At 38.3% G+C, this 26,420-nt stretch overlaps 1 protein-coding gene and 2 long non-coding RNA genes across 14 annotated transcripts in view; 2 read left to right on the forward strand and 1 right to left on the reverse strand.

Moving 5' to 3' along the window:
• LOC125964949 (uncharacterized) overlaps window positions 1–7,068 on the forward strand; it is a 260,419-nt gene extending 253,351 nt beyond the window's left edge. The window contains exon 2 of the long non-coding RNA XR_007478279.1: window positions 6,256–7,068. This is a non-coding gene — a long non-coding RNA (uncharacterized LOC125964949). The remainder of the gene's footprint in view (window positions 1–6,255) is intronic.
• The window catches only part of LOC125964950 (uncharacterized), a 340,974-nt gene that overhangs the window by 284,437 nt on the left and 30,117 nt on the right, over window positions 1–26,420 (forward strand). Inside the window, exon 1 of one of the 2 annotated variants that reach the window (XR_007478281.1) lies at window positions 19,453–19,490. The exons of the other annotated variant lie outside the window; for it this stretch is intronic. This is a non-coding gene — a long non-coding RNA (uncharacterized LOC125964950). Of the gene's footprint in view, window positions 1–19,452; window positions 19,491–26,420 lie in introns of those variants that run through there. 2 annotated transcript variants of the gene reach the window in all.
• Window positions 1–26,420, reverse strand: part of WDSUB1 (WD repeat, sterile alpha motif and U-box domain containing 1) — a 76,745-nt gene that overhangs the window by 4,703 nt on the left and 45,622 nt on the right. For 2 of the 11 annotated variants that reach the window (XR_004481542.2, XR_004481543.2), the window contains exon 11: window positions 1,008–1,099. The exons of the other annotated variants lie outside the window; for them this stretch is intronic. The gene's annotated coding sequence lies outside the window, so the exon portion shown is untranslated. The remainder of the gene's footprint in view (window positions 1–1,007; window positions 1,100–26,420) is intronic. 11 annotated transcript variants of the gene reach the window in all.

Below are 26,420 nucleotides of genomic sequence, written 5' to 3' on the forward strand. Positions count from 1 at the left end.
GTAACTTTCTGAGGAATTGCCAAACTGTTTTCAACAGCAGCTGCACCATTTTCCATTCCCACTAGCAATATTTCTGCATCTCCTTGCCATCTTCCATCCTTTTGATTCTAGTCATCCTAGTGGGTGTGAAGGTGGTATCTCTTTGTGGTTTTGATTTTCACTTCCCTAATGATGTTGAGCACCTTTTCCAGTGTTTATTGGCCATTTGTATATCGTCTGTGAAGAAAGGTCTATTCAAATCCTTTACCTGTTTTTTCAGTTGGGTTATTTGTCTTACTATTGAGTTGTAAGAATAGTTTCTGTAGGAAAATATACTCAATTTTTATTTATGCAAAGCTGATATATAATGAACCGCAATCTTACATATCACACTGGCCTCTGAAAAATGATGGGCGTGTGAAATATTGTGAGTTCAGTGACAGCTAATTCATTTGCCACCAAGCTAGATACATATGATAACAGCATGTTGTGAAAGGGGCCCACTTTTGTTATTAATTTTTTAGTTACATTCCACTGTGGTGACCCAGTGGTGTTTTTGTTATTTCTGGCGATCTATTCAACAAGAAGGTGTACTTCCTATTTTGGACTGAGAGGTATGATCAGGCCTATTACTGTGCTGTATTTCTCCTTCCATTGCCTTACACTGTCTGTAGCTTCTGCTCTGTGAAAGTCGTTGCTGTGTTTGGGACTGCATAGCTAGTAATGGTTTGTCCTCACTGAGAATTGTGGTCTTCAGTATTATATAGTATCCTGTGTCATTTTAACTTTTTTCTGGTCTGAATTCTCTTGCAGGCAAGTATGTAACTCCTTTATTTTTAGTTACAACTGTCTCATTTTTGTCTATCCTTTTATTTCTAACCTTTCTGAATCTTTAAGTTAGATTGTGCTTTGTCAACTAACCTCAAATCTTTCATCTCTCTAGGGATGAGTTAAGCCAAATTGTTTATTATCAGTACGTTTGGTAATATAGTTCTGTCATTCTTTTTATATTTTTATAGATTACTTACATAACTTCTTTCACTGTAGAGCTGGTTTCTTCCATTTTGATACTTAGGGAAGTTTGTATTTTTGATCTACTGGTTTACCTTTACACTAATACCTTTTAAAAAGATGAGACCAATAGTATTAGTGTCTATTGGTTCCTTACTATATAAGTAATATTCAAATTAGCTAGTAGTCTTTTTCTGTCCCTCACTGTCTAAATTTCAAATAGGCTTTTTACTCAGTTAATAATCAGTGAGCTTATTCAACTTTTCATACTCTCTACTCTCCATGTTTAATAGTTCTATGATATCTACATTGTTAGAGCCTATTATCATCTTATAGTATTTAATTGAATTCCCTTAAATGAATAATTTTTCCTTCCCTGCCTGTGGGTTGTCAGTTTCTTGAGCGGTAGCAGTGAATAAAATACCAACCCATTCACACTATGGAGGTACAAGCTTCCTGCTATAAGAAAGTCAGTTACACTAGTCACAGTTTATCCTAAAGTTTAATATAAGCTTTCTCTGATATTATAAAGTAGTGAGTCTTTGGAATAATCAACAGTTTTCTACTGGGGTCAGATACATTCCCTGAAACATTTGTTTAACAGACAAAGTAGGGATTCTGGGTGGATCTAGAGCATTGCTATTTATAGGTCAGCTTTCAAACTGTTCTACCAAAGTTCATCCCAAAGCACTAAAAGGTATTATCAGAACTACAATACAAAGCAAGGACCGCTTCCCCACCCACAGACAGTCTGTCTGTCATGTATAATTAAAAAAGCAATGAAACAAACACTGTAACTAGAAATAACTGCACCTGAAAATTTGGGTTTCTTTTAAAAATTCATGCCTGAAGTTTACTATAACTAGACTATAACTAGAGTTAGCTTATTTGAAATCAAACATGTATCATCACTAGGGGAAAAAACTGACGATTTTTAAAAGAAAATATATAGTGCACATTACATTCAGTATTAACTAAGTTTGCTTGTTTTCATATTTTTTAAATTGACCTAAGGATTTTAAAGCTTTCAATAATTTTTAAAATTATTTTTGCCCAGACAGTACCATCTGACTCTTGCTATAAACCAAGATACTGAGTTGACAAATCAAGAGCTATACCAGAAAGAAAAGAGCTATACCAGATAGTTCTAGGAAATAAACAATATTTAATAAGCTCTATTCACAGAATTTTACTTCATAATTATTATTATTATTTTTTGCAGTATGCGGGCCTCTCACTGTTGTGGCCTCTCCCGTTGCAGAGCACAGGCTCAGCGGCCATGGCTCATGGGCCCAGCCGCTCCGCGGCATGTGGGATCTTCCCGGACCGGGGCACGAACCCGTGTCCCCTGCATCGGCAGGCGGACTCTCAACCACTGCGCCACCAGGGAAGCCCTACTTCATAATTATTGAATATACTCAGATAATTAAGTTGTGATAAGATACCAAAGTAATGACACTTACTTTATTCATTCCATACACTGCTATTTCTAGTAATAAAGATTAAACCCCCAAATTTCTTACTAGATTATACTTAAAAGGTGCTTCTTTTAGTCACCATTTCTAACATGGATAGCTGACTTACAGGTTCAAATGGCTTTGCTCTAGTGAAAAAAGTTCAAGTGAAAAATATTATTAGCTCACAGGCCTGGGCTCTGAATTTTTAATACATCTGTTGTCCAAGTTCTTAGCCCACCGCTGCCCACCTGTTGTCCTGAGAAACAGACAAAGCAAGCCCAACACTCCTTTGGAGCTATGTGCCCTCTTCCTGTACTCAACTTCCACAGGTAACGCTTGACTGAAGACAAGCATGCAGAAACAAAGAGAAGGATTAGATCACACAAACCTCAGAAACTGATAACAGAAACAACCAGTGAGTATTCCTAAAATGGGAATGAATCTAAAACAATGTACTATGAAAAAGAAATATTTAATACTTATACAGCTAATTGTGTATCATTAGGCTGTTCCAGGGCACTGTTACCTGTATTATTTAATCTGTACAACTTTATGAAGAAATTCATGCATGGCCTGAATAACTTTCCAAGATCATACAAGTATGGAAAGACACAGCTGGGATTTAAACCCAAGCAGTCTATGCGCCTTAATCTACATGCTAAATCAGATTTCCAGAAATGACAAATACTGAAATTTTGAAAGAAAATCTCAATGGTATAGCATTAACACAATGCAGAAGAGATGACTGGTAGGCAAGCTGGAGAAGGTGTACAGAATGAGAATAGCAAAGTTTTCCAGAATTGATAAAAGGCACAGAATTCATTCAAGAAGCAGTGTACCCTGAACAAGAGAAATAAAAATACATATCAAACTGAAACAAAAAATCAGAAACTGACATTACACTTGCACTGAAACAACAGACGCTAAAGAATGTATTCTCTATAAATAATTGAGATAAATCACCGTTGAAACGGAGCAGGACCCTATGGTCCTTGCCCCCCGCCCCCAACCATGTACTCAGCCTGCCTTTTGTCTGTGGAAAAACTTTAGCCAAAGATAAGTTTAATCAGAGTGCAGAAACAAAGGAAAACAGTCAAAGGAGATCAAATAATAATAGTTTAGTCATTAAGCATAGTCAAGGACCTTTAGTTCCTCCTTAAGGGCTACAGATAATATTCTGAGCCATATCCTGTGAGCTGTCTTATAAATACTGAAACCTCCACCAGGTGGAAGAAGTTATCTACATGATGACCAGGCTCTAGTCATGACATAAGCTGCCACAAGAACTGGCCTCAAAGAAATGGAAACCAAACGTGGAACTGAAGATTAACTGTACCTAAAACGATCAAGATGACGCTGGTAAGGCCACTGATGACCAATTTCAAGATGACTGTCAGAGCTGACTGTATTGTTTCTGCATGTAGCCCCCTCCCTCTGTCTATATACACTCTTGCCCCCTAATTGTCGGCAGGGGGAGTCAGGCTTTGGACTGGCATCTGCCCTCCCCGCCAGTTGCCAGCCTCCAAAATAAAGCAACCTTTCCTTTCCTACCAACACTTGTCTCTCGAGAATTGGCTTTGGAGCAGCAAGCAGCCAGACCTGGGTTTGGTAACACTGTGAAGGCTTTAGAGAAAAATCAGCGTGCTCAGATAAGGTTTATTAGGTTTTTACAATTTAGAATGATGAGTTATAAATGTGAACACTTATTTTTCTAAAAATTAACATATTTAAATGTTCAGAAGAGATTGAACGCTTGACTAGTGAAAGTTGTCATTCCTACTCGCTCCACCCCAAAATTAACATTTCGTTTTTAGATTTTTCTGTAATTCTAATCAAAATGTCAATGAGATTTTCTTTTGTAGCATAACAAAATGATTCTAAAATTTATCTGGAGGTCAAAATGGACAAAAATTGCACATGCTAATATTTAAAAATAAAGCTGAGCATAATTAAAACAAAAAAATTAAATATGGCAGTGCCTATCAGTATTGAGAATTTATCCAACAGAAATAGTTCAACAAGTATACCTGTATATACTATATGACTGTGGATTTTTTTCTGCAGAATTACTTGGCGAAATGTCTTAACAGAGTAAGAGTTAATATATGGAACATCCATACCATAAAATACTGTCCTACAGTTGAGAATGAAGTAGTTCTGAATATACTAACAAGGGAATACTATCTGATATATATTAAATAAAAATTTTTTAATGTATCATCCTATTTGTTATAGAACAAAATTATAAGTGGCTAGAAAAATATCTGGAAGGATATACCAGAGTATGGAAGAGTCTCCACATTTTCAAAATATTTATTTCTGTGTTGCTTAAGTGTTTTTCACCAAGCACATGCTGCAGTCATAATTTAAAAGGATAGATGAAAAAAATACTGTGTAAGAATGCTGAAATATAGGCAGAAACAAGTCTCAGAAATTTTTTTCTGAGACAGTTAATTCAACAGATGTAAGGTATAGGGCTTCCAAAACACCATGGGGAAGAAAAAAGCCAAAAAGGACATGTGATCAATTCAGGAAAGAAGGGGGAAAAGGGAAGTAGAAGAAAGCAAAAGAAATTGGTTCTGTTCTATTAAAGATAAGACTGAATTTTTAAAATTTAATTCAACTGTATGTTTTCCACAGGGAACACTTCTAAAACAAAGTAACACAGGAAGGCTAAAAATAAATGGATGGTGACTAGCTGGGATGGTGACTAGCTGGGAATTATGCTAAATGAAAAAAGCTAATCCCAAAAGGTTATATACTGTATGAGCCCATCTATATAACAATTTTGAAATGACAAAATTTTAGAAACAGAGGACACACTGGGGTGGAGGTGGGAAGAGAGCAGGCAGATGATGGATATAGTTATAAGAAGGCAACAGGAGCGGTCCTTGTGGGTTTTGTCTTCAATAGTGGTTGATACTCAAACTTCCAAAAGGGGCAAAACTGTATACAACTTAATACACATCTGGGGAAATCTAAATATAAGATTTGTGGATCGCATCAATGTTAATACCCTAGTTGTAATAGTACAGTATCATCTGCAAAATGCTACCAGTGAGGGAACTGGGAAAAGTGCAACAAATCTCTCATTTCTTACAGAACAGAGTGTGAATCTACAATTGTTTCAATAAAATAAAATTTAAAAATGAATGGGTGGCACCACAAAGGTTTAAATGAAAAACAAAGGCAATACTAAATGTACAGAAGGCTATGGAGCAACTAGAACTCTCACCCGCTGCTGGTGGAAGTATAAACTGATTCAACCACTCCGGATAACTACGTATATCCATTCCCAGGAATACACCCAACAGAAATGCATTTGTACATTCATACACACAAAAAATGATCAAAGGTTCATGGCAGCATGTTTACGATAGCCAACAATGACTATCAATAGTAGAATGGATAAGTAAACTGTATACTGACACGAGAATGAACAATTACTGCTTTGTGCAACAGCACGAACAAATCACACAAACATGATACTTAAGCTAGACCCAAAAGAGACACTGTCTGTTTCAATTTAGATAAAAATGTGCTTCTCAGCAAAGGAAACCATAAACAGAAAGACAACCTATGGACTGGGAGAAGATATTTGCAAATGATGCAACCAATATGGGCTTAATTTCCAAAATATACAAAGAGTTCATACAACTCAACAAAAAACAAACAACCCAACTGAAAAATGGGCATTAGACCTAAATAGACATTTCTCCAAATAAGACATAAAGATGGCCAAGAGGCATATGAAAAGCTGCTCAACATCACCAATTATTAGAGAAATGCAAATCAAAACTACAATGAGGTATCACCTCACACCAGTTAGAATGGTCATCAGAAAATCTATAAACAACAAATGCTGGAGAGGGTGTGGAGAAAAGGGAACCCTCTTGCACTGTTGGTGGGAATGTAAATCGATACAGCCACTATGGAGAACAGTATGGAGGTTCCTTAAAAAACTAAAAATAGAATTACCATATGATCCAGCAATCCCACTACTGGGCATATACCCAGAGAAAACCATAATTCAAAAAGATACATGCACCCCAATGTTTATAGCAACACCATTTACAATAGTCAAAGACATGGAAACAACCTAAATACCCACTGACAGATGAATGAATAAAGAAGATATGGTAAAATGGAATACTACTCACCCATAAAAAAGAATGAAATAATGCCATTTGCAGCAACATGGATGGACCTAGAGATTATCATACTAAGTGAAGTCAGAAAGACAAATACCATATCACTTTTATGTGGAATCTAAAATACGACACAAACATATCTACAAAACAAAAATAGACTTACAGATATAGAGAACAGACTTGTGGTTGCCAAGGGAGAGGGAAGGTTGGGCAGTTTGGGATTAGCAGATGCAAACTATTATATATAGGATGGATAAACAACAAAGTCCTACTGTCTAGCACAGGGAACTATATTCAATATCCTTTGATAAACCGTAATGGAAAAGAACATGAAAAAGTATATATGTGTATAACTGAATCACTTTGCTGCACAGCAGAAATTAACACTGAAAATCAACAGTACTTCAGTAAAATTAAATATATATATACACTTGAAAAATAAAGTGCTTCTGATTAATGTTAAGTCACAATATTGACTACCCTTCTTGACTTGATTATGTGAAAATTCAGTATGTATACTTACGTTTATTTTAAAAATACATAAAATGAAAGAAATATACCATGCAGCTATTAAAAAAAACAAGAGAGCCAAGACTGAAATGTATGAGACAAAATTCAAGACAAAATACATTAAATGATACCAACAAGGGTATTTTAAGATGATAAAAAATGCAAACCTCCAACAGAGAACAGTCACAAATTCAATTTTGAGAACTAACCTATTAAACCTGGATTTGAATTCATAATTGAATTTGTGGTTAAGAACTCTCCTACAAAAAACTTCAGGCCTAGATGACGTCACTGGTAAGTTCTAACAAACATTTAAGGAAAAAACAATAGCAATACCGTACAAACTCAGAAAATGGAGAGGAAACACTTAGCAATCATTTATGAGGCCAGAATTACTTTCATACCATGTCAGACATTACAAGAAAAGTACAACCAATATCCCCTTATGAACACATATATAAAAATACTGGAAGTATTAGCACATCAAATCCAGCAATATGTAAAGAGGATAATTCAGATTCCACACAAAAAATAAATTCAGCAAAGCTGCAGGATAGAAAATCAACATATAAAAATCACTTGTGTATAGAGGAAACATACCTCAACATAATAAAGTCCATTTATGAAAAACCCACAGCTAACATCATATTAAATGGTGAAAAACTGAAAGCCTTTCCTCTAAAATCAGAAATAAGGATACCCACTCTTGCCACATCTCTTTTTTTTTGGCAGTATGCAGGCTTCTCACTGTTGTGGCCTCTCCCGTTGCGGAGCACAGGCTCCGGACGTGCAGGCTCAGTGGCCATGGCTCACGGGCCCAGCCACTCTGTGGCACGTGGGATCTTCCCGGACCGGGGCACAAACCCGTGTCCCCTGCATCGGCAGGCGGACTCTCACCCACTGCGCCACCAGGGAAGCCCTTGCCACATCTCTTTAACGTAGTATTAGAAGTCCTAGCCACATGGGGCTTCCCTGGTTGAGAATCTGCCTGCCAATGCAGCAGACACAGGTTCAAGCCCTGGTCTGGGAAGATCCCACATGCTGTGGAGCAACTAGGCCCGTGAGCCACAACTACTGAGCCTGAGCATCTGGCGCTTGTGCTCCGCAACAAGAGGCCGTGACAGTGAGAGGCCCATGCACCGCAACTAGAGAAAGCCCACGCACAGAAACGAAGACCCAGCACAGCCAAAAAAAAAAAAAGGCCTAGCCACAGCAATCAGATAAGAAAAAGAAAAGGCATCCAAATTGGAAGGGAAGAAGTAAAACTGTCACATTTCCAGATGACATGATACTATATATAGAAAACCCTAAAATCTCCACCAAAATATTAGAATAAATTCAGTAAAGGTGCAGGATACAGGGTTAATATACAGAAATCTGTTGCTTTTCTATACATTAATAACGAGCTATCAGAGAAAGCAAGAAAACAATCCCATTTAAAATTGCATTAAAAATAACTAAATAGCTAGGAAAAAACTTCACCAAGGAAATGAAAGACTTATACTGTGAAAACTATAAAACACTGATGAAGGAAAATGAAGATGATACAGAGAAATGGAAAGATATCCAGTGCTCTTGGGTTGGAAGAATTAATATTGTTAAAATGTCCATACTACCCAAAGCAATCTATAGATTTACACAAAAGACCCCAAATTCCCAAAGCAATTTTGAGAAAGAACAGAGCTGAGGTATCATGCCCCCTGACTTCAGACTATACTACAAAGCTACAGTCATCAATACAGTATGGTACTGTCAGAAAAACAGACACATAGATCAATGCAACAGAATAGAAAGCCCTGAAATAAACCCATACACTCACAGTCAATTAATCTATGACAAAGGAGGCAAGAAAATACAATAAGGAAAGGACAGTCTCTTCAATAAGTAGTGCTGGAAAAACTGGACAGCTACATGTATAAGAATGGAAATAGAACATTTTCTCATGCCATATACAAAAATAAACTCAAAATGGTTTAAAGACCTATATGTAAGACCTGACACCATGAAACTCCTAGAAGAAAACAGGCAGAACATTCTTTGCATAAATTGTAGCAGTATTTTTTTGGATCTTTCTCCTAAGGCAATCAAAACAAAAGCAAAACTAAACAAATGGGACCTAATTAAAAGCTTTTGTACAGCAAAGGAAACCAGCAATAAAACACAAAGACAACCTACTGAATGGGAGAAAGTACTTGCAAATGATACAACTGATAAGGGGTTAATATCTAAAACATATAAACAGCTCATACATCTCAATATCAACAAAGAACCTGATTTTAAAATGTGCAGGAGACCTGAATAGACATTTTTCCAAAGAAGACATACAGATGGCCAACAGGCACACGAAAAAATTCCCAACATTGCTAATCATCAGAGAAACGCAAATTAAAACTACAATAAGATATAGCCTTACAGCTGTGAGAATGGCTATCATCAAAAAGACAACAAGTAACAAATGCTGTGCGCATGTGGAGAAAGGGAACTCCAGTATACTGTTGGTGGGAATGTAAACTGGTGCAGCCACTGTGGAAAACAAGATGGAGGTTCCTCAAAAACCTAAAAACAGAACTACATATGATCCAGCGGTTCCACTGTTGGGTATATATCCGAAGAAAATGAAAAGAGTAATTCAAAAAGATACATGCACCCCAATGTTTATAGTAGCATTCTTTACAACAGCCAAGATATGAAAGCAATATAAGTGTCCATCAATGGATGAAGGGATAAAGAAGATGTGGTATGTATATATAATGGAATACTAGTCTGCTATAAAAAAGAATGAAATTTTGCCATTTACAGCAACATGGATGGACCTGGAGGGTATTATGCTTAATGAAATAAGTCAGAGAAAAATAAATACTGTATATTATCACTTATATGTGGAATCTAAAAAATAAAATGAATTTTTTTTTTACTTTAGAAAGTCAAAGGATCTATTTTAAAAGCTCTTGTTACTAATAAACTAATTAAGCAAGTCAAAAAATAAAGTAAATCTACAAAATCCAGTGTGAAATATCAGGCCATTAAGAACTGGAAATCGAAAGTTTGAAAAGTTGTATTTACAAATTTGTTATAAAAAATGAAATACCTAAGGATAATGTTGGCAAAATATGTGCAAAACCTACAGACCGAAACACAAACACTGTTTAGCAAACATTAAGAAGACCTAAACAGAGCTTCCCTGGTGGTGCAGTGGTTAAGAATCCACCTGCCAGTGCAGGGGACACAGGTTCGAGCCCTGGTCCAGGAAGATTCCACATGCTGCGGAACAACTAAGGCTGTGCACCACAACGGCTGAGGCCCGTGCACCTAAAGCCCATGCTCCACAACAAGAGAATCTACTGCAATGAGAAGCCTGCGCACCACAATGAAGAGTAGCCCTTGCTCATCACAAATAGAGAAAGCCTGCACACAGCAATGGAGACCCAACGCAGCCAAAAATAAATAAAATAAACTCAGTTTAAATTTTAAAAGAACACCTAAATAAAAGGAGAGCTATATCATACCTGTGAATTGGAGTTGTCAATACCAAAGGGATCTACAGATTAAACACTATCCCAAGCAAAATCCTTGTAAGCTTTTATACTGCAAACTACAAAACATGCTGAAAGAAATAAAAGAAGACACAAACAAATGGAAAGACATCCTGTATTCACGGGTTGGAAGAGTTAATAATGTTAAATACTCCATACTACCCAAAGTGATCTACAGAATCAATGCAATCTCTATCAAAATCCCAACTGCATTTTTTGCAAAAATAGAAAAATCTATCCTAAAATTCATATGGAATCTCAAGGGACCCTGAAGAGTCAAAACAACCCTGAGAAAGAACAAAGCTAGAAGCTTCATGCTTTCTTATTTCAAAACATACTTCAAAGCTACAATAATCAAAATAGTGTGGTACTGGCATAAAGACAGACATACAGACCAATGGAACAGAACAGAGAGCTCAGAAATGAACACTCACATATATGGTCAAATGATCTTCACAAGGGTGCCAACATTACACAATGGGGAAAGACTACACATTTTTCCACGTCATGAAGCTTTCCCCTATGCTTTCTTCTTGGAGGTTTATAGTTTCAACTTTTTTTTTTTTTTGCGGTACGTGGGCCTCTCTCTGTTGTGGCCTCTCCTGTTGCGGAGCACAGGCTCCAGACGCGCAGGCCCAGTGGCCATGGCTCATGGGCCTAGCCGCTCCATGGCATGTGGGATCTTCCCAGACCGGGGCACGAACCCGTGTGCCCTGCATCGGCAGGCGGACTCTCAACCACTGCGCCACCAGGGAAGCCCTATAGTTTCAACTCTTATACTTAGTTCTTTAATCCATCCGAATTGATTTTTGTATATGGTTAAAGTAAGGATCCAACTTCATTCTTCCATATGTGGATATCTAATTTTCCCAGCAACACTTGTTGAAGAGAATATTCATTGAGTTTGGCAATGCTTTCTTGGCTAGGACACCAAAGGCACAGGCAACAAAAGCAAAAACAGACAAATGGGACTGAAGTCGTCCCTAGTATCCAAAGTGGTTTGGTTAAAGGACCCCCTGTGGATACCAAAATCCACAGGTGCAAAAGTCCCTTACATAAAATGGCATAGTATTTGCATGTAACCTATGCATATACTCCCATATACTTTTTTTTTGAATTTTATTTGACTTTATTTAATACAGCCAGTTGTTAACATCTATTTTACACATAATACTGTACATACGTCAATCCCAATCTCCCAATTCATCCCACCACCACTCACTCTGCTTCCCCCCTTGGTGTCCATATGTTTGTTCTCTACATCTGTGTCTTTATTTCTGCCTTGCAGAAATCTGTACCATTTTTCTTGATTCCACATATATGCGTTAACATATGATATTTGTTTTTCTCTTTCTTACTTACTTCACTCTGTATGATAATCTCTAGGTCCATCCACGTCTCTACGAATGATCCAATTTCATTCCTATTTATGGATGAGTAATATTCCATTCTATACATGTCCCACACCTTCGTTATCCATTTGTCTTGTAGATGGGCATTTAGATTGCTTCCATAACCTGGCTATTGTAAACAGTGCTGCAATGAACATTGGGGTGCATGTGTCTTTTTTTTTTTTTTTTGTGGTACACGGGCCTCTCACTGTTGTGGCCTCTCCCTTTGCAGAGCACAGGCTCTGGACACGCAGGCCCAGCGGCCATGGCTCACGGGCCTAGCCGCTCCGTGGCATGTGGGATCCTCCTGGACTGGGGCACGAACCCGTGTCCCCTGCATCGGCAGGCGGATTCTCAACCACTGTGCCACCAGGGAAGCCCTGCATGTGTCTTTCTGAATTACGTTTTTTTCTGGGTATATGCCCAGTAGTGGGATTGCTGGGTCATATGGTAATTTTAGTTTTTTTAAGGAACCTCCATACTGTTCTCCACAGTGGCTGTATCAATTTACATTCCCACCAACAGTGCAAGGGGGTTCCCTTTTCTCCACACCCTCTCCAGCCTTTGTAGTTTGCAAATTTTCTGATGACGGCCATTCTGACTGGTGTGAGGTGATACCTCATTGTAGTTTTGATTTGCATTTCTCTAATAATTAGTGATGTTGAGCAGTTTTTCATGTGCCTCTTGGCCATCTGTATGTCTTCTTTGGAGAAATGCCTATTTAGGTATTCTGTGCTTTTGATTGGGTTGTTTTTTTAATATTGAGCTGCATGAGCTGTTTATATATTTTGGAGATTAATCCTTTGTCCTTTGACTCATTTGCAAATATTTTCTCCCATTCTGAGGGTTGCCTTTTCGTTTTCTTTATAGGTTCCTTTGCCATGCAAAAGCTTTTAAGTTTCATTAGGTTCCATTTATTTTTGTTTTTATTTCCATTAATCTAGGGCTTTCTATCCTGTTCCATTGATCTGTATTTCTGTTTTTCTGCCAGTACCATACTGTCTTGAATACTGTAGCTTTGTAGTATAGTCTGAAGTCAGCAGTCTGATTCCACCAGCTCTGTTTTCTTCCCTCAAGATTGCTTCGGCTATTCGGGGTCTTTTGTGTCTCCATACAGATTTTAAGATTTTTTGATCTAGTTTTGTAAAAAAATGCCATTGGTAATTTGATAGGGATTGCACTGAATCTGTAGATGTCTCTGGGTAGTATAGTCATTTTCACAATATTGATTCTTCCAATCCAAGAACACAGTATATCACTCCATCTGTTTGTGTCATCTTTGATATATTTCATCAGTGTTTCATAGTTTTCTGAGTGCAGGTCTTTTACCTCCGTAGGTAGGTTTATTCCTAGGTATTTTATTCTTTTTGTTGCAGTGGTGAAAAGGACTGTTTAATTTCTCTTTCTTATCTTTCGTTGTTAGTGTATAGGAATGCAAGAGATTACTGTATATTACTTTTGTATCCTGCAACTTTACCAAATTCATTAATTAGCTCTAGTAGTTTTCTAGTGGCATCGTTACCATTCTCTATGTATAGTATCATGTCATTGGCAAACAGTGACAGTTTTACTTCTTCTTTTCCAATTTGTATTCATTTCATTCTTTTTCTTCTCTGATTGCCATGGCTAGGCCTTCCAAAACTATGTTGAATAATAGTGGCGAGAGTGGACATCCTTGTCTTGTTCCTGGTCTTAGTGGAAATGCTTTCAGTTTTTTACCATTGAGAACGATATTTACTGTGGGTTTGTCATATATGGCCTTTATTATGTTGAGGTAGGTTCCCTCTATGGCCACTTTCTAGAGAGTTTTATCATAAATGGTGTTTAATTTTGTCAAAAGCTTTTCCTGCATCTATTGAGATGACCATATGATTTTTACTCCTCAATTTGTTAATATAGTGTATCACACTGATTGACTTGCATATACTGAAAAATCCTTGCATCCCTGGGATAAATCCCACTTGATCATGGTATATGATCCTTTTAATGTGTTATTGAATTTTGTTTCCTAGTATTTTGTTGAGGATTTTTGATTCTATATTCATCAGTGATGTTGGTCTGTAATTTTCTTTTTTTGTAGTATCTTTGTCTCGTTTTGATATCAGGGTGATGGTGGCCTCATAGAATGAGTTTTGGAATGTTCCTTCCTCTGCAATTTTTTGGAAAAGTTTGAGAAGGATGGGTGTTAGGTCTTCTCTAAATGTTTGATAGAATACACCTGTGAAGCCATCTGGTGCTGAACTTTTGTTTGTTGGAATATTTTTAGTCACAGTTTCAATTTCATTACTTGTGATTGGTCTGTTCATATTTTCTATTTCTTCCTGGTTCAGTCTTGGAAGGTTATACCTTTCTAAGAATTTGTCCATTTCTTCCAGGTTGTCCATTTTATTGGCATAGAGCTGCTTGTAGTAGTCTCTTAGGATATTTTGTATTTCTGTGGTGTCTAACTTCTCCTTTTTCATTTCTAATTTTATTGAGTCCTCTCTCTCTTTTTCTTGATGAGTCTGGCTAATGCTTTATCAATTTTATCTTCTCAAAGAACCAACTTTTAGTTTTACTGATCATTGCTATTCTTTGTTTCTACTTCATTTATTTCTGCTCTGATCTTTATGATTTTTTCCTTCTACTAACTTTAGGTTTTGTTTTTTCTTTCTCTAGTTCCTTTCGGTGTAAGGTTAGATTGTTTATTTGAGATTTTTCTTGTTTCTTGAGGTAAGCTTGTATTGCTATACACTTGCTTCTTAGAACTGCTTTTGCTGCATCCCATAGGCTTTGGATCATCGCGTTTCTGTTGTCATTTATCTCTAGGTATTTTCTGATTTCCTCTTTGATTTCTTCAGTGATTTCTTGGTTATTTAGTAACGTATTGTTTAGCCTCCACGTGTTTGTGTTTTTTACGGTTTTTTTCCCCTGTAATTGAATTCTAATCTCATAGCATTGTGGTCGGAAAAGATGCTTGATATGATTTCAATTTTCTTAAATTTACTGTGGCTTGATTTTTGACCCAAGATGTGACCTATCCTGGAGAATGTTCTGTGTGCACTTGAGAAGAAAGTGTAATCTGCTGTTTTTGGATGGAATGTCCTATATATATCAATTAAATCTATCTGGTCTGTTGTGTCATTTAAATTTAGGGTTCCCTTATTAATTTTATGGCTGGATGATCTGTCCATTGTTGTAAGTGAGGTGTTAAAGTCCCCCACTAGTATTGTGTTACTGTAGATTTCCTCCTTGATAGCTGTTAGCACCTGCCTTATGCACTGAGGTGCTCTTATGTTGGGTGCATATATATTTATAATTGTTATATCTTCTTCTTGGATTGATCCCTTGATCATTATGTAGTGTCCTTCCTTGTCTCTTGTAACATCTTTAAAGCCTATTTTATCTGATACGAGTATTGCTACTCCAGCTTTCTCCTGATTTCCATTTGCATGGAATATATTTTTCCATCCCTTCACTTTCAGTCTATATGTGTCCCTAGGTCTGAAGTGGGTCTCTTGTAGATAGCATATATACGGGTCTTGTTTTTGTATCCATTCAGCAAGACTGTGTCTTTTGGTTGGAGCATTTAATCCATTCACGTTTAAAGTAATTATCAATACATATGTTCCTATCACCATTTTCTCAACAGTTTTGGGTTTGTTTTCCTAGATTCTTTTCTTCTCTTGTGTTTCCAGAAGTTCCTTTAGCATCTGCTGTAGAGCTGGTTTGGTGGTGCTGAATTCTCTTAGCTTTTCCTTGTCTGTAAAGGTTTTGATTTCTCCATCGAATCTGAATGAGATCCTTGCTGGGTAGAGTAATCTTGGTTGTAGGTTGTTCCCTTTCATCACTTTAAATATATCGTGTCACTCCCTTCTGGCTTGTAGAGTTTCTGCTGAGAAATCAGCTATTAACCTTAGAGTTCCCTTGCATGTTACTTGTCATTTTTCCCTTGTTGCTTTTAGTAATTTTTCTTTATTTTTTGTCAGTTTGATTACTATGTGTCTCAGTGTGTTTCTCCTTGGGTTTATGCTGCCTGGGACTCTCTGTGCTTCCTGGACTTGGGTGGCTATTTCCTTTTCCATGTTAGGGAGGTTTTCAACTATAATCTCTTCAAATCTTTTCTCAGGTCCTTTCTCTCTCTCTTCTCCTTCTGGCACCCCTATAATGCAAATGTTGGTGCGTTTAATATCCCAGAGATCTCTTTGGCTGTGTTGATTTCTTTTCATTCTTTTTTCTTTATTATGTTCCACAGCAGTGAATCCCACCATTCTGTCTTCCAGGTCACTTATCCGTTCTTCTGCCTCAGTTATTCTGCGATTGATTCCTTCTAGTGTATTTTTCATTTCAGTTATTGTATTGTTCATCTCTGTTTGTTTGTTCTTTAATTTTTCTAGGTGTTTATTCTTCAGTTCTTCTAGGTCTTTGTTAAATATTTCTTACATCTTCTTGATCTTTGCCTCCATTCTTTTTCCGAGGTCCTGGATCTTCACTATCATTATTCTTAATTCTTTTTCTGGAAGGTTGCCTATCTCCACTTCATTTAGTTGTTCTTCTGGGGTTTTATGTTGTTCCTTCATCTGGTACATAGTCCTCTGCCTTTTCATTTTGTCTATCTTTCTGTGAAAGGGGATTTCGTTCCACAGACTGCAGGATTGTTGTAGTTCTTGCTTCTTCTGTCTGCCCTCTGTTGGATGAGGCTATCTAAGAGGCTTGTGTAAGCTTCCTGATGGGACGGACTGGTGGTGGGTATAGTTGGGTGTTGCTCTGGTGGGCAAAGCTCAGTAAAACTTTAATCTGCTTGTCTGCTGATGGGTGGGGCTGAGTTCCCCCCCTGTTGGTTGTTTGGCCTGAGGCAACCCAGCACTGGAGGCTATGGGCTCTTTGGTGGGGCTAATGGAGTACTTCCCAGAACTTCTGCTGCCAGTGTCCTTGTCCCCGCAGTGGGCCACAGCCACCCCCTGCCTCTGCAAGGGACCCTCCAACAACAGCATGCAGGCCTGGCTTAGTCTCCTGTGGGGTCACTGCTCCTTCCACCTGGGTCCTGATGTGCACACTACCCTGTGTGTGCCCTTCAAGAGTGAAGTCTCTGTTTCCCCCAGTCCTGTCAAAGTCCTGCAATCAAATCCCGCTAGCCTTCAAAGTCTGATTCTCTGGGAATTCCTCCTCCTGTGCCAGACCCCCAGTTGGGAAGCCTGACATGGGGCTCAGAACCTTCACTCCAGTGGATGGACCTCTGTGGTATAATTGTTCTCCAGTTTTTGAGTCACCTACCCAGCGGTTTATGGGATTTGAATTTATTGTGATTGCACCCCTCCTACCGTCTCATTGCAGCTTCTCCTTTGTCTTTGGATGTGATGTATCTTTTTTGGTGAGTTCCGGTGTCTTCCTGTCGATTACTGTTCAGCAGTTAGTTGTGATTCCAGTGCTGTCATAAGAGGGAGTGAGCACACATCCTTCTACTCCACCATCTTGAACCAATCTCCCCTCCCATATACTTTAAATCATCTCTAGATTACTTATAATACCCAGTAGAATGTAAATGCTATTTAAATAGATGTCAGCGTGCAGAAAATTCAAGATTTGCTTTTTGAAACTTCCTGGAATTTGGGGGGAAGCTGTGGATACAGAGGGCTGACTGTACATCAAACTTAAAAACTTCTCCGCAGCAAAGGAAACAATCAACAGAGTGGAAAGGCAACCTACAGAGAAATATCTGCAAACCATATATATGGTAAGTTAATACCTAAAACATATAAAGCATTCCTAGGGCTCAACAAAAAAAATAAACAACCTCATTTTTTAAATGTGCAAATGTCTTGAATAGACATTTCTCCAAAGAAGATGTACAAATGGCCAACAAGCATATGAAAAGGTGCTCAACATCACAAATCATTAGGAAAATGCAAATCAGAACTACAATGAGAAATCACCTCACACCCATTAGGATAGTCACTATCAAAACAAAACAAAACAGAAACCAGAAAATAACTAGTGTTGGTGAGAATGCAGAAAAATAAGAACCCTTGTGCATTGTTGGCAGTAATGTAAAATGGTGCCACCACTATAAAAGACAGTATGGAGGCTCGTCAAAAAAATTAAAAATAGAATTACAATGTGATCCAGCAATTCCACTTCTGGGTATATACCCGAAGGAATTGAAAACATAATCTCAAAGAGCTATCTGCACACCCATATTCCCAGCATCATTACTGACAACTGCCAAGAGGGAGAAGCAACCCAAGTGTCCAACAATGGATGAATGGATAAACAAGATAGGGTATACTCATACAATAGAATATTATCCAGCCTTAATAGAAGGGAAATCCTGCCATTTGTAGCAACCTTAATGAACCTTTAAGACATTATGCTGAATGTAATAAGCCAGCCACAAAAAAACAAATACTGTATGATTCCACTTATATGAGGTATGTAAACTATAGAAACAGAAAGTAGACTGTGGTTACCAGGGGCTGGGGAGAGGAGGAACAGGAGAATTGTTCAATGAATAGAGAATTTCAGTTTTGCAAAATGAAAAAGTTCTAGAGATCTGTCACAGAACAATGTGCATACTGTTAAAACTGACCTTCTTAACCATTTTTAAGTGTACAGTAGTGTTATTTATTTTTTAACACACACACACACAGAAAAACATCTGGCACACTATTCCATAAAAACTGAGAAAGTAATTCTAACGTCTATATAGAAATATGCTAAAGACCAAGAATAACTAAAACAGTTTTGAAAAAGAACTAATATGTAAAGGAGACAAAAATATACAGTGGAGAAAAGACAGCCTCTTCAATAAGTGGTGCTGGGAAAAATGGACAGCTACATGTAAAAGAATGAAATTAGAACACTCCCTAACACCATACACAAAAATAAGCTCAAAATGGATTAAAGACCTAAATGTAAGGCCAGACACTATCAAACTCTTAGAAGAAACCATAGGCAGAACACCCTATGACATAAATCACAACAAGATCCTTTCTGACCCACCTCCTAGAGAAATGGATATAAAAATAAACAAGTGGAACCTAATGAAACTCAAAAGCTTTTGCACAGCAAAGGAAACCATAAACAAGACCAAAAGACAACCCTCAGAATGGGAGAAAATATTTACAAATGAAGCAACTGACAAAGGATTAATCTCCAAAATATACAAGCGGCTCATGCAGCTTAATATCAAAAAAAACAAACAACCCAATCCAAAAATGGGCAGAAGACCTAAATAGACATTTATCCAAAGAAGATATACAGATGGCCAACAAACACATGAAAGGATGCTCAGCATTACTAATCGTTAAGAGAAATGCAAATCAAGACCACAATGAGGTATCACCTCACACTGGTCAGAATGGCCATCATCAAAAAGTCTACAAACAATAAATGCTGGAGAGGGTGTGGAGAAAAGGGAACCCTCTTGCACTGCTGATAGGACTGTAAATTGATACAGCCACTATGGAGAACAGTATGGAGGTTCCTTAAAAAACTAAAAATAGAACTACCATACTACCCAGCAATCCCACTACTGGGCATATACCCAAGAAAACCATAATTCAAAAAGAGTCACGTACCACAATGTTCACTGCAGCTCTATTTACAACAGCCAGGACATGGAAGCAACCTAAGTGTCCACTGACAGATGAATGGATAAAGAAGGTGTGGCATATATATACAATGGGATATTACTGAGTCATAAAAAGAAATGAAATTGAGTTATTTGTAGTGAGGTGGATGGACCTAGAGACTATCACACAGAGTGAAGTAAGTCAGAAAGAGAAAAACAAACACCATATGCTAACACATATATATGGAATCTAAAAAACAAAAAAAATGGTTCTGAAGAACCTACGGGCGGGACAGGAATAAAGATGCAGATGTAGAGAATGGACTTGAGGACATGGTGGGGGGAGGTTAAGCTGGGACGAAGTGAGAGAGAGTGGCATGGACATATATACACTACCAAATGTAAAATAGATAGCTAGTGGGAAGCAGCTGCATAGCACAGGGAGATCAGCTCGGTGCTTTGTGTCCAACTGGAGGGGTGCGATAGGGAGGGTGGGAGGGAGATGCAAGAGGGAGGAGATATGGGAATATATGTATACATATAGCTGATTCACTTTGTTATACAGCAGACACTAACACACCATTGTAAAGCAATTATACTCCAATAAAGATGCTAAAAAAAAGAACTAATATGACTTATACTACCTGATTTCAACACTTATTTCAAGGGCCTCCCTGGTGGCACAGTGGTTAAGAATATGGGTTCAAGCCCTGGTCCAGGAAGATCCCACATGCCGCAGAGCAATTAAGCCCATGCGCCACAACTGCTAACCCTGAGCTCTAGAGCCCACGAGCCACAACTACTGAGCCTGTGTGCCACAACTACTGAAGCCCGTGCGCCTAGAGCCCATGCTCTGCAACAAGAGAAGCCACCACAATGAGAAGTCCGCGCACTGCAACAAAGAGTAGCCTCTGCTCGCCACAGCTAAAGAAAGCCTGCATGCAGCAACAAAGAACCAACGCAGCCGAAAATTTAATTAAGAAAAAAAAAAAGACCTACTTCAAGATAAAGCTACAGTAATCAAGGCACTGATGTAACCGGCACAAGGACAGACATAAAGATCAACAGGTCACAGAAAATCTATAAACAGACCAGTAATACAGTCAAGTGATTTTCAACAAAGTTGCTAAAATAACTCAATGGGAAAAGATTTCTCAATTAATGCTGTTGGAACAATTGAATTCCCATTTAGGAAAAGAAGAAAAGCTTACTCTTATCTTGCAAAGTACACAAACATTAACTTGAAATAAATCATAGACCTAAACATAAAATATACAACTATAAAACATCTAGAAGAAAACAGGATAAAATCTCAACAACACTACTAATCAGAAAAATGCAAATTACAGGTACAATGAGATACCACTTCACACCCACCAGAATGGCAAAAATTAAAAGACTAACAATACCAAATGTTGGCAAGTATGTGGAGAAACTGGAATTTTCAGTTGGGAACTTAAATGGTGCAACTGCTCTGAGAAACAGTTTGGCAGTCTCTCTCGAAAGTTAAACATTCATTTACTATACAACACAGAAATTTCACTCCTAACTAACCAAGAGAAAGGAACCATGTCCAGACAAAGACATGTACATGTACATGAATGTTACAGTAGCTTCATTCATAATAGCCATAAACTGGAGAAGCCCAGAAGTTCATTAACAGTTAATGGATAAATATACTATGGTATATCCATGTAATGGAACACTACTCAACAATTCAAAGCAATGAATTACTGATATGTGCAATAATATAAATGAATCCTAAGCATTCTGCTGAGTGAAAAAAGCCAGATACAAAAAGTATATACTGAAGGATTCCATTTATATCAAATTCTAGAAAGGCAAATATGGTCTAGAGTGCCAAAAAGTAGATCAGTGGTTACATAAGGCCAGGGGTGGAAAAATATTGACTGTAAAGGGGATAAAATAACTTTCTGGGATGATAATAACATTTATACCTTGATCATGATGGTGGATGCACAGGTATACACGTTTCAAAAACTCATCACACTGTATACTTAAAATGAAGAGATATTATTTAAATTATACCTCAATAAATTTTATCCAAAAAAATAGATTATGGAGCTGTACTGTCCAATACAGTAGCCACAAGTGGCTATTTGAATTTAAATCAATCACAATTAAGTAAAATATTCATATCCCCAGTAACAGTAGCCACATTTCAAGTGCTCAATAACCACATGTGCCTAATGTTACTACAATGGTCAGTACAAAGAACACTTCCATCATCACAAAAAGTTCTACTGGATAGCAATGACACAGAGGATCTGAATTAGACAATTATCAATTTGATATCTATATCTATCTATATATTGATATACTGTAATATATCAATAATGTTGCAAAAAATAATTTTGGAACCGAAGAGAAGAAATACTTTTCCTTCAAATATCCATCGAAACTTTATAAAAAATTAACCATATAAATTTTATAACAAACATACAAGGAAAATCTCTAACTCCCCAAAGAAATACAGTTTCACATTTGATTCCATGCAACAAAACTAGACACCCCTTTCCCAAAACACAACCTCAAATCTAATCAAACAATTTGCAAAGTTTAAAACAGTTTTTCTACCGACCTTTGGGTAAAAGTAGAAATGTAAGCTGAAAGTATATATTACTTAGAAATTGAAGATATGGAAAATATGGCAAAATCTAGGTAGTGAATATTTATTATTTGGTCAGTACCCCTTTTCTGGAAACTGTCCCTTCCACCACTATCCTCCTTATGACATTGCTCCATTTATATATAATTCTACTCTCCATGGTCAGACAAATCTCAGCACGGCACCTCATGCCTGCAGAGACTAGCACTGGGGTAGGCTCCTGGATCAGGTTGGGAGCCTCTGGGATTTTTGGAGTTGGCACTAGAGAGAAATGTCAGAATGGTCCCTTTCTGGTGGGTGAAACTGTAAAATGTAAAATTTGGGACCTACAGGTGTTCATGTTTTTCTAACACATGGAAAAGGCACACTGAGTATCACAGAAGGTGGCTATTCAGAAGCCTTGGAGCAGATAAGAAACAGTACCCCAACAACACTCAAGTCTCTGGTGCCAGTTTTTCCTGAGACTCACTTACAGTAACTATTAATAACTACCATTTCTGCTTAACCTAATTCAAGTTGAGTTACTTTCAGTTGCAAATAAGGGTCCTGATATAACATACCAAAGCCAAAAATATACAGCCATTGCCATGCTCAGAGAAAATTTCATAGCCTGAAATTAAACGAGTTTACTGCCATTTATTGAGTGGTGCTCTTTTAAGTACCTAACATGCATTAACTCATTTGATTCTTATAAGAATCCCATGAGGTTAAGTACTAGTATCCCATTTTGTACATAAGGAAAATGAGACACAGCAAGATTATATAACCTCCCACAAGGTAACTCAGCTAATAAGTAATGAAACAGATTTAGACCCAGGCAGTCTGGTTCTTCAGTGCATATGCTCAACTACTAGATCATAGTGGCTCCCATAAGTATGTTTCTTACTAAATAATAACTAAAAATAATGAAATTAAATTTGAATTAAATGCTGATGAATAAGAGAGTCACATAAGGAATTATAAGTGGTTAAAAACATTTAAAAGCGCTCAAACTCAATATTATACAAAAAAATGCAAAGTGAGATTACTTCTCACTTATTAGAATGAGAAAGATTAAGATTCCTAACACCCAGTAGAGGCAAGGATATGGGAAATAGGGACCCCATATAATGTTGAGAGGACAATTTGTCAGTATCCTTCACTAACTGCAGTTTAGGTAATTTATTCTACAGAAACATTCACATTAAGACTGCAAGACAGGGCGGAGTCAAGATGGCAGACTAGGAGGACAAGGAATTTGCATCTCTGCACAACTAGAGCACCTACCAGGGACCAGTGGGGGACCATGGACACCTAAGGGGATGAGAGGAACCCCCAGTGACCGGGTAGGACGTGAGGTGTGTGTGGGGGGCAGTGATGGGGGAGGAGAAGTGGAGGCGGGATGGGACCGGCACCCCTGAGGGGTGGCTGGGGGAGGGGAAGGGATCCCACGCCCAGAAGGGGGAAGGGGGGGACAATTAGGAGGGCAGAGGATCAAAAGGGAGCATGTCCAGGGTTTCCCCTGCCCAACTGGGCCCCCTGGGAGCCTACAGAGATCCCGGTCCTGATCCTCTGTCCACCTAGGCCCCCTCTAGCCACGCAGGTCCTGAGAGAGTGGGAGGGAGGGAAGGGGGAGCAAAAGTAAAGGCCAGACCTCTGGGACCAGCACCCCTGAGGGGCGGCTGGGGGAGGGGAAGAGTTCCTACACCCAGCGGGACCCACCCATGGTTGGGGTCCAGCAGTGATGGGGGAGACTGTTGGGGGCAGAAGAATGGAAAGGAATGCGGCCAGCGCTTTGCCTGCCCATTTGGGCACCGGGGAGCCTGCTGCCCTTGTGGGCATAATCCTCTGCCCTCAGACCCTCCCTTCTGCTGCGCAGAGCCCAAGCCCCAGCCCTACACCCTCACCTAGGGCCCTACATCTACACTCAGAGACACCACCTGAGACCCCCTCCAATGAGCTGGGCCTAAACCCCACCCACACACCCTCACATAGGGCCCTACCTCCAAACTCTGGAACTCCACACTCCGGAGGCCCTCTGGATGTGCTGCCTCTCCCCTTCTGCGCAGGTCCTAAGCCTAGGCCTCGCCCCCAAGGCCTCTGACAGCTGTGTCGGTCTTGAGCCTAAGCCCCGCCCCATGCTTAAACATAACCACCCCCCCACAGGTCTCACCACAGCCTAAGCCCCACCCCTACCTAAGTTCCACCCCTGCATAAGCTCCGCCCCCAATAGCCAAGGCTTTTTTTTTTCTTCTTTTAGGTTGGCATTCACTTTTACCTTGTTGTTGACTCCTTTGTATTTTTATTTTTTCTAATCTTTTATTTTTCCAATTTTATTTTATTCTTTATACTTTGTTATTGTTCGTTCCTTTTGGCTTCTTCCCCCTACCCTTTTTTTTCTCTTTTTTTCTGTTGTGGTTTTCTTTTACCTTGTTGCAGTTGTTTCAATTATATTTTTATTTTCCTAATGCATTTTTTATCTTTCTAAATTTATTTTATTATTTATTCTTTGTTATTGTACTACTCCTTTTTTTCTTATTTTTTGCTGAACCGCACAGCTTGCGGGATCTTGGTTCCCAGCTGGAGGTTGGGCCTGAGCTCCTGTGGTGGGAGCACTGAGTCCAAATCACTGGACTAACAGAGAACTTCAGGGAATATTAATCAGAGTGAGGCCTCCCAGAGGTGCTCATCTCACCACCAAGATCAGCTCTACCCAACCACCTGCAAACTCCAGTGCTGGACGCCTCAGGTCAAACAACCAGTAAAACAGGAACACAATCCCACTCATCAAAAAAAAAAAAAAAAAACAACAAAACAGTGTTACAGACAAAGGAGCAAAGTAAAAACCTACAACACCAAATAAATGAAGATGAAATAGCCAACTTACTTGAAAAAGAATTAAGAGTAAGGACAGTAAAGATGATCCAAAATCTCGGAAACAGAATGGAGAAAATACAAGAAACGTTTAACAAGGACCTAGAAGAACTAAAGAGCAAACAGTGAGGAACAACACAATAACTGAAATTAAAAATACTCTAGAAGGAATCAATAGCAGAATAACTGAGGCAGAAGAAAGGATAAGTGAGCTGGAAGATAAAATGGTAGAAATAACTGCCATGGAGCAGAATAAAAAAAAAAAGAATGAATAGAAGTAAGGACAGTCTCAGAGACCTCTGGGACAACATTAAACACACCAACATTTGAATAATAGGGGTCCCAGAAGTAAAAGAGAAACAGAAAGGGTCTGAGAAAATATTTGAAGACATCACAGTTGAAAACTTCCCTAACACCAGAAGGGAAATAACCACTTAAGTCCAGAAAGCGCAGAGAGTCCCATACAGGATAAAGCCAAGGAGAAAAACTCCAAGACATGTTAATCAAACTAGCAAAAATTAAATTAAAAAAATATTAAAAGTAGCAAGGGAAAAGCAAAAAATAACACACAAGGGAATCCCATAAGGACATCAGCTGATTTCTCAGCAGAAACTTTAAAGGCCAGAAGGGAGTGGCAGGATATATTTTAAATGATGAAAGGGAAAAACCTACAACCAAGATTACTCTACCCAGCAAGGATATCATTCAGATTCGACGGAAAAACCAAAAGCTTTACAGACAAGCAAAAGCTATGAGAATTCAGGACTACCAAACCTGCCTTACAACAAATGCTAAAGGAACTTCTCTAAGTGGGAAACACAAGAGAAGAAAAAGACCCACAAAAACAAACCCAAGTCAATTAAGAAAATGGTAATAGGAACATACATATCGATAATCACCTTGAATGTAAATGGATTAAATGCTCCAACCAAAAGACAGACTGGCTGAATGGATACAAAAACAAGACCCATATATATGCCGTCTACAAGAAACACACTTCAGAGATATGGGAACATATGTATATGTATAACTGATTCACTTTGTTATAAACCAGAAACTAAAACACCATTGTAAAGCAATTATACTCCACTAAAGATGTTAAAAAAAAAAGAAACGCACTTCAGACCTAGGAACACATACAGACTGAAAGTGAGGGGGTGGAAAAAGATATCCCATGCAAATGGAAATCGAAAGAAAGCTGGAGTAGCAATACTCATATCAGATAAAATAGACTTTAAAATAAAGACTGTTACAAGAAGTAAGGAAGAACACTATATAATGATCAAGGGATCAATCCAAGAAAACATAACAATTATAAATATTTATGCACCCAACGTAGGAGCACCTCAATACATAA

The sequence above is a fragment of the Orcinus orca genome, chromosome 7 (assembly GCF_937001465.1).
Source record: "Orcinus orca chromosome 7, mOrcOrc1.1, whole genome shotgun sequence".
Classification (NCBI taxonomy): domain Eukaryota; kingdom Metazoa; phylum Chordata; class Mammalia; order Artiodactyla; family Delphinidae; genus Orcinus; species Orcinus orca.